Genomic DNA, 9,683 nt, shown 5'->3' with positions numbered 1-9,683 from the left:
CACACACACACACACACACACACACACACACACACACACACACACACACACACACACACACACACACACACACACACACACACACACACACACACACACACACAGACAGAAATGAGGGGGCAGTTCATGAGAAACAGGCCTGCTTGTTTATGAGGCATGTCAGCCCTAAATATAACAACAAAAACAACAAAAACAAAAAGCTCTAAATAACGGATATTCCAGGAGATTAGAATGAGGCAAACGGCGGTCCACAAAACAGACGCTTTGCTTCTCTGTTGATCATCAGATGTCTGTTCTTCTGGAGGGGGGTGGTGGGGGAATGTCTGGTTGCAAAACACAACAAGTGTTTGGAACAAACAGTGGATCACAAAAAAGGTCAGAGTTTCTGTTTGTTGATGTTTTGCTTTTGTTCCTCTAATATGGGGAGTACATTAAAAACACAGTCACATGCAACGCCCACCTGAACAGACAGGTTCAGAGCATGGCACAGCACCAAGGGCTAATCAAGCCTGTCAGTCTCGTATCGAATCCACTCACTGCTCCACGCCGAGCCTCAATCTAATTCAAACGCCTTTCCCTCGCCATGGCAGCCTGGAATTCAAGAGCACGATTCAGTCAACAATCCAAGGTAGGGTTGGCCTGCGCAGCTGTGCCGTGACCTTTCCCCATGTTCTGTTTTTCTTTAATGCTCATGACAGAAAACCCTCCATGGCCACCTGCTCCGGCTTGCATAGATCTCACATAGCCCCTGTTTACACAAGCACACAACAAAAGCACAACATTCTTGGGGAAGAGATAAAGACAGACAAAGGAGAAGACAAAGGGAGAAGTGCATTTCGATGCTGCCTGTTTAGGTTAGGCTCGGTTGCTAGACTAGACAACACAAACAGCTTGTACCAAGGTGGCGCGACACCATAATGCTTCCCCTGGATGGGTTTTCAAGGTTTGCAGAGTTTTGTGTTCAGTTTTATTTTGGCTCAATGTTATGAAGATAAGTCTGAAGACAAACATGAGAAACACAAAAAAAATGCCAGTGCTGATAACCTTGTTTACAAAAAGTTGAATGAACATGTGTTCAAAAGGTCCACGATCAGTCCTCTCATAGTACCCCCCAAAAACATTTAAAGAAAATAACCCCTATACTGGACTGAGCAGAACAGAACAGACAGTTGGAATTGGACTGGGTCCCTGAACCTTCCCACAGTCAAAGTAGAGCTAGCAGACCTCCCTCCCTCATTTTTACCTTAAACGTAGCCTAGGTCTCCGTAATCCAGAACCATGTGCATCACTCAGAAGTGGCTGCCACAATATCTGGGCTTGCTTGACACTCAACGAAGAATCCCTCGCCCTTCTCTTCTCTGAGAAGGAAAACTGACGGCACCGATGACATTCCGCCAACAGAGACTTTACAGTGAGACCAAACAAGCCTCTAATCTCATCAGCCACTTCAACCAAAAGTCGTAGATAAGAAAAGCATATCTCAAGACGACTGTTACAACATTGTAGGAACAGGGCTTCCCCTCCATCCCTCCACCCCTTTTTCACAGAGACACAGAAGCTTTTTAAAAGTTCCTTCCAGACCTTGTAGGGGATAACCAGCCACTCACACCAGCAAACAAAGCAGCTATTTGTTTAATAACTGATTGCTGCCATGGCTACAGTAAACAGGGGGAGTGGGGGGGCTGTGTTTATGAACAAACATCTCTTTGCAGGACCAATTTAACATTAACCAGGTGGAATGATCAACAGATTTCATAGGTGACACTCAGGGCAGGCCTAATGTAAACAGGCTCTGGGAGGAGAAAGGGGCCAGGCTTAGAGAATCAAGGTCGATGCAAATGCAGAGCCAGCTAGAATAAATGGCTTGGGAAAACTCAAGACAAACAAACAGTCATTCTCCTGACATTTGAAGAAGCATTAAGGTGGTGTGTTACAGCTGCTGGACTGGCGGCCACCATGAATGTGAACGAGGAGGGGGTGGACGGAGGTGAGGAGGGTGTTGTGGGCTGGTGAAGAGAGCCTCCTCTAGCCTCGATCAGACCTTCAGTGTCAATGTGTTTTGGTACACCAGAAGTACATTCATTTCAAATCGAACGCTGCATTTGTCTTGCAGCATTCCATTGCAGAGGCAGTTGCAGTGCATTCTGTGTGGTGAATACTGTATGTTTGATAAATCCAACATATGCATCCAATTGTCTGCTTAGACTTTATTTTTAAATGGAACCTTTATTTAACTAGACTAGTCAGTTTAGAACAAATTATTATTTACAATGGCGGCCTATCCCGAGCAAACCCGCACGACGCTGGGCCAATGGTGCGCCGCCCTATCGGATGGCCGGAGATGATGCAGCCTGGATTCGAACAAGGGACTGTCTCTTGCACTGAGATGCAGTGCCATAGACCGCTGTGCCTCTCGGGAGTTGATAGGAATAGTAACAATGGGTGAATGTTGAACTTTTATTGTACACATATCCAGTACAAATGTTGGATTACATAATGAAAAACATTTGACTGTAGAATTTATTAGGCAGTATTGGTGCACCGCCTGGTCTCATAGACTAGATGTAACATAGTAAACTTAAATCTTGGATATTCAAATTAGTATGATATGTTACTTTTGGTGAGTAACGTATAACAAAATTAAAGTAGTGTATAACGCAATCGTCTAGTAACCTAAAGGTTGCAAGTTTGAATCTCATCACGGGCAACTTTAGCGTTTTAGCTCATTAGCAACTTTTCAGCTACTTTGCACCTACTTAGCATGTTAGCTAACCCTTCCCCTAACCTTAACCCTTTAACCTAACTCTTAAACTTAAACCTAACCTTAACCCAAACCCATAACCCTAGCCTAGCTAACGTTAGCCAGCTAGCTAACATTGGCACCTAGCTAGAATTCGTAACATATCATACATTTAGCAAATTCGTAACATATAAATTGTAATTCATAACATACAAAATGGGTGATGGACATCCGCAAATTAATACATACAATACGAAACGTAACATATCATACTAAACGGAGTGTCACGGATTTATTTAGAGAATAATACGAAATGCTCTGAGACGAAGCTGTCGGTCTGATCGAGGCATCAGAATTGAGGGAAAACACGGCAGTAGAGACACTTTTACTACAGACCCAACACAGAGTGTCTTCAACGACACCACAGCAAGAAACTTGTAAAACATGTTAAACATTTACCTGCTTTAATTATTCAGTAACTAGGGTTTGGAAACAACAAAGGATGTCTGAGGGCGCCAGAAGCTGTTCCCAATAACATCAGGACAGGTCGACGGAAAAACAAGCAATGTTGTTTTCATCCGACAAACAGAAATAATTTAACTGCAGGTGCCCCATAATTTACCCATATAATACTGGAATGAATACTGTGGTTATACAATGAATACTGAATCTATTTCTATTTCGTTCAAATAAAATAATATTGGTTTGACTTTGAGTCAAACACACACACACACACAGTGTGAGATCTGTGTTACGCCATTCACGTTAGAGCAAATAATAAACTATTCAGAAACAGGTAACGATTACAACAAGCACGAAAGAGAAATTGGTGCGGGCAATTTCAAGCTGCATGTCACCTTGTTCATGAATGTTTCATGCATACAAGTTGCCATCTGCTCATGTGAATCCAGTCAGTGAGGCCTAGCTACCCCTGAGTGTTTAGTTTCCTGTCTCATCTCACCTCCCAAACAACCTTCATTCTCATTTCAGTTATGCCCCAAACCCATTTACCCCCATATAGTGAGGGCAAAGGGAAGAGCCCAACACATATTTATGACACATTGTGAAGAATATAATGGGATCCTCAAGCGTAAAATTCTGATTCAAATGTATTACTACACTTTATACAGAGAAATGGGCTCGACATCCACTGATGCTGAGGATGATGATTCATATGAATATGAACCTATTATCACACTACAAGCTCAGATAAATGAACAATAAGGATGGGAGCAGAAGGCACACTCTCCAGTAGGGAGGCTAAGTAGATACATAATTTCAGAAAATACACCAAACAGTTTGTCTCCTTGGCATGAAGCCGTCCCATATACACCAAAACGTACAGGCCTGCTGAGCAGAGACAATGACGGAATGTGCAAAAGTAAGGCAGGGCACGGTATTTTTAGTACACAACGGCCAACTGAGATTAAGTAAACAGAAATGTCTAATGACTTTCAAAACGGTAGTACATGAATGGAAAAGTACTGGTGTGATGTGAACTGGTTTTAGGAGTGGTTTACCACACATTCCTCAACGACTCTCCTTCATTTGACTTTGATAATCTCACTCACACGAGGCTCACACCGATTAACACTGCAGCGAGAGGACAGACATCGAGAGACGTGGGCCTCTTTCCTGACCAGACCCGATGCGTGGGAAAAGCAGGCCTCGCTTCCCTCAAGCTCATCTTACCAATTAGACCTGTCAAACACACACGCCGAAAGAAAAACACAGACTTCAATCTCTCCGCATCCTATGGGACCTGTAAAAACGCTTATTGTTTTAACATTACTTAAAAAGTGTGTCATATATTTTTAATCATTTTTACTAGAATTCATGCAAGGCCCATTCCCAAGGGGGTGGAAATGTGGACTTGCAAGGAGGAAATGTGTCAGATGCATTTTCCTAGGGAAAGGAAGTTTAGCCTATGAACTTATCTAATTAATGCTCTGTTCCTAAACCATATGAGGGCCATATTATTAGAAACACTGTCTTGGGGGGGGGGTAAACTTACCCACTTGCTGGTCTTTGCGACTTTCTACAGTTATATCATTGTTGGAAAAGGTTCCTGGCAGCGTTAGGTACAGACACTGTCTATTACCCCACTATTCAATAGCATCGTTATCATCAACAGCAGTAAATACAAGAGTTCAGTCTCCCCCTGCTACATTAGTCTTACCACATACACTGAGCTGTGTTCAATATTCAAACGGTGTAAAATGTGTCACTGCTGAGTATAGTGTAGTACAGGTGCTTATCTCCCAGTTCCTTTGTTTGGAGTTAGTTACACAGAGATAAAGTTCAGCTTTTGATTGCCAGCCACAATCATTAACCTTTATACACAAATAATGGCAAAGAAATGCAATGGGCATTTGGCTTCAATAGTTATCTTGTGTGATGAGAGAAACGTAATATTTAACTCTTGCCCAACATCTGTGAGGTATTCTAACAAACACATATAACAGAATCAATACAATTCCATTCTGAAAGTGCTTGAGTTGGAGGATTATACAGAAAGTCATGTGTTGGACCAGTTTAATTGCAGCAGAGCAATCATTTAGGCCCAGAGTGCTAACCACAAGTTCAGACAGAAAAATAACATATTACAAATAATGAATCTCAATGGCCTCCAATGAGCCAAGATGCTGCTACTAAATTCTATGAGACGAGGACGTCATTCTACTCAAGTTCAAATCAATGCAATTGTGTGGAAAACTGCAGAAAAAAGCAGTGTTCTCTTGACATTAACTAAACAACATCCACACAAGCACATTCGTTAATGGCTTCTTTCAACTGATTGGATAAGTAATGGGTGGCCATTAACCAATCAGGACAAAGGACCAAATACATGTTGGCACCCCATTCATTGCTTCTGGCATGGGAGTGGTCAGACCCCTGACCCCTCCCACTGCCTCCTCAGGTGCTGTGTCTCCTAGACGTTACAGTGCTGGGTTGTGTCATTATTTTATAAGCTCTAGCTTTCCAGAGAGAGGACACGGTGGCTTAAAAAGGAGGGGTACGTGCCTTCCGTTTAAGCAGTTAAATTGAAGGTAAAGGGCACCGGGCTAAATACTGAAAGACCTTGTATGAATCTCAGCGCTTTAATGGAATCAGTTTTTAACAACTCTTTTTGGTTAAATACAGCCGATGTCAGGAGGATGCGTCCCACTCATAAAGCAGCGCAATGACAATGTACAGTGGCACTAATACAAGGACATAGTTCATGATGACATTTTCTGCAATTCCCAACTGATTAGGGTCATTATGTTGGAGGTCTGATTTATGCTGTCATTTCCTCTCGCCGATCCTGCATCAATGAATCTTAATGAATTGGTAAATAAGGGTGAAGATTACACTCTGTGACACCGCAACATTCTTCACCCTCAACGCCAGAGATTTATGTAGCCAATTAGAGACTAACAGAGAAAATTGTCTGGCAGAAAAATAATATTCTTTATGGTACAAAACGGAAAAGCATTCTGGCTGAATGGCAATTCTATTGTCAGTGTTAACTCCATAAAATGTGTTTCCCCCCTCGCCTTCAAAATACAAAGGAGATGCCGTGTTGGAGCTGGACGTGATGCTTTCAGGGAAAGACAAAAGGTAAGGGTACGTTTTGGAATCGTAAGGGAGGTTGTGCAGCACGGGCGTTCATCTCTGAAAGGAGCCAAAAGACCTTGGCATTGACAATCCCCTGGCTGAACTGTTTGATCAGCATAAATACACCTCTGTGTGACAAACATGTTTACCCTCACAGAGCAAACAATACACAATGAGAGACCATGAGCTGCTGCTTCTCTAATGAAGGTACCAAACCGCTATCAACAATTACCTATGTTGTGATTCTGTGAACACTCTTTCCATTGATCCCTTTAAGAACAATAAGGTCGTTTCAGGTATTGGACATGAACAACATGTATGTATGTATACACCTGTCACCATTTTCCATGGATGCATTATATCATTATCTAATGATAAAGAGTCATTTGGAGAAAAAAAAAACATGGACATAAAAATCATCTTTTCATTCATCTTCTTTCAAAGGAAGAATATCAAAATACAATCAACCCTTTGAAGAGATCTACTGTATGATCAACATGTAACTGGAAAGCCAACCAATACGACTGTAGGCTCAGATGATTCTCGGGACATCATTATAGCTTTACAGTTTGTAATGCTTGTAATGTTTTTCAGGTGGGGGATGAAACATGCCAAAAACATGAACATGGGGTACAAGGGGCACAGATATATTTCTGTATGACTATAAAGAGTAAAAAGTACCTCTTCTTATTAATCCCAACTTCTTAAAGACGCACAGTAATGAGTTCTGTTATGTGTTACATATTGTAGATTTAGTGTGAGGAAGCGTCTCTCTCTCCCTCCACATCAAAAAGGCTGGCCTGCATATTAGGCACAGGGCTGAGAGATACTGCTGCTGCTGTGTGAAAAGGAGTGGAAAATTAAACCTGAAGCAGTGCAGGAAAGGGCTTAATTTACTGGCATGAACAGTATGCAAATGAGATTACTCTCAGCTTAACTGCATCATTTATGTCCTTAATAACAGCATCATCATTACGGGGCTCAAATGAAATTACACCGTAATTAGCATATCAAAGTGATTGGTTAAAGTTTAAAACAAATACCCAATTTTGTTAATGAACAGCTGTAATCACCATGTAGACTCTCAATGAAAACATCCAAAATAAATATGTGTTTTGGAGAAGATGAGGAAGATCCTTCCCAGGCGACAGGTCTGTGTGTCGGGCAGGGAGTGCAGGGGCGGGTGGGAGTGTTGTGGAGGGGTGGCGCTGGGAGGTCTTACCTGGTTGGCTCCACACTCAGGTTACATTTCCCAAACCCTGTGTGATCAAAGACGCAATTTCCCACACTTGCCACTTCAGGAGCTCATCAATAAAATACTAATCACGCCACGGCTGATTCATAGAATGGTCTTCACTATCACTATCATTAACCATTGCCTCTCCTGCTTTCCCTCTGATAAACATGGTGATATTAACACCTCAATCTCCCAGCCCAGCCCCCACTGAGTGACGCCTAGCACTTCCTCTGACAAATCATGCACATCTTATTTATGTGCCCATGTCTGGAGGCAAAAGGCAGTCTGCATGTCATATTTCTCCTGTTTGATCCAAAGATTTTATACCTTCACGTCCCGACATTATTGATTTAATTCAGAATTTATGACACACTACACGACTCGCAAAGTGAATTCCGATGCCTTAAGTTTCAAACATAAGTCAATCTCAGCTCTCTTTCCCAGTATTTCTTCCCTCTTTTGTCCCCTTTTGCCTTTCTCCATCCATCCAACAAAAGAAGTAGCTGGCTAGTGATGTACACTATCAGAAACTGATTCTTGAACATTTTAAGAAGTGGCATTTTATTTTATTCATTGAGGAATCCATTAAAGGCCTTATTCCTTGAAAGTATGTAAATGATGTGCCTTTCATGGTACAGCTAGGGCAAATCCACTCCATCAGCTAATGACGCCGCTCATCACATGCAGAGAGGCTGGCTAATGAAGGCTCGGGCCGGCCTTTCCCTCGCCCAGCGTAAAGCCCTATGAAATGCTAATATCTCACTTCTAATTAAAGGATACTAAGTCCAAATGCACCTTCACAGCGGGTAGCCGGCAACATACATTTTATTTTTCAACACTACACTACACCCAAAGATGTGCCTGAGCAACATTCCATTAATTCATATTTAATACCCCAACTATTCCTCAGCTCAACTCTCTCTCTCTCTCTCAGCAGCTTCATATTGAGAGCAGACACATCATTATGCTTTGTGGGACATTTTTTGCTAGTGCACTCACTTTAACACAAATACAAGTTAACACACATACACATGCTGCCTTTTAGCACGTATCAGGGGGGAAAGGTCATTACAAAAAAATCTACCAGTATTGCCTCTCCACCTGTATACAATGTTTACACATCTTTGGCTGTAAATATGTTTACAACAAAACGTGCAGCCATTCTCAGAAACTGACCTTGAAGTCAGCAAACAACCTCCCCACAAAGTTCATTAACATCAGATAGGGCAGGCTTTATTTCCCCCACCAAATGTTTTTATAAAACAATAAATACAAATGTTTTATAAACAAAAAATTTGAAAAATATTGTTAGGCAGAATACTTCAAATACCATACTTCAAAACCAAAATGAAATCAACAAAGAAGTACATTTTAACTAGGCTTGTAATAATTCATAATAAATGACAACCTGACGGGGATTTGCCTGCTGGGGGGCAAAGGAGACACACAGCACTGCTAAAACCATTGACAACTGATTGCCGTTTTGAAGCAATTGTTAAATAAATGTTAAATATTTGGTTGTAATATCATCACCTCTTGAAGAGCATGTCAGATTCAATGCAAAACAATTGCACACATTTATCTGTATCATCAGTTATACAGCAAGTAACTGCATGCTTTTCATTATCAGAAAACATCAATCACGTCATTTCAGATACGTAGGGTAGCCTCACGATATCTCGGAATATTGGCTACTATTAATTGGATATCTGAGTGATATAAAATAAAAGTGAACTATACCAGACAAGTACGAGTGGTTTAGGTTCATTTCCCATCCTTTGTGGAATCTGCCTTTCAAGCAGCAGAAGGGCGCATTTGTCGATGTAGCCTACTGTTAGCTGATAATGTTTACTTTGCAAGCTACTGGTAGAAACTTTGTACAGTTGGTTAAACAGTGGTAAGTAGACCTAATGTACTTTTTTCCCCTCCAACCAACGTAGGCTTACCTAGCGAAGTTAGCCAACGTTATCCCCTTTTCAACATTATCCACTTTTCAACATGATCCCCTTTTCAACATGATCCCCTTTTCAACATGATCCCCTTTTCAACATTGTTTTTAAGAGTGTTTAATCTCGATCGCTGCTAACAGACATAATGGCTACATTG

The 9,683-nt window shown here is 41.5% G+C and overlaps 1 protein-coding gene across 13 annotated transcripts in view; it reads right to left on the bottom strand.

Annotated features, from left to right (window-relative positions):
- LOC139535567 (forkhead box protein P1-B) overlaps positions 1-9,683 on the bottom strand; it is a 209,267-nt gene that overhangs the window by 98,095 nt on the left and 101,489 nt on the right. For 2 of the 13 annotated variants that reach the window (XM_071335089.1, XM_071335093.1), the window contains exon 1: positions 1,244-1,372. The exons of the other annotated variants lie outside the window; for them this stretch is intronic. The gene's annotated coding sequence lies outside the window, so the exon portion shown is untranslated. Of the gene's footprint in view, positions 1-1,243; positions 1,373-9,683 lie in introns of those variants that run through there. 13 annotated transcript variants of the gene reach the window in all.

Source organism: Salvelinus alpinus, chromosome 12, assembly GCF_045679555.1.
Source record: "Salvelinus alpinus chromosome 12, SLU_Salpinus.1, whole genome shotgun sequence".
NCBI lineage: Eukaryota > Metazoa > Chordata > Actinopteri > Salmoniformes > Salmonidae > Salvelinus > Salvelinus alpinus.
This window is presented reverse-complemented; position numbering and strand designations above follow the sequence as displayed.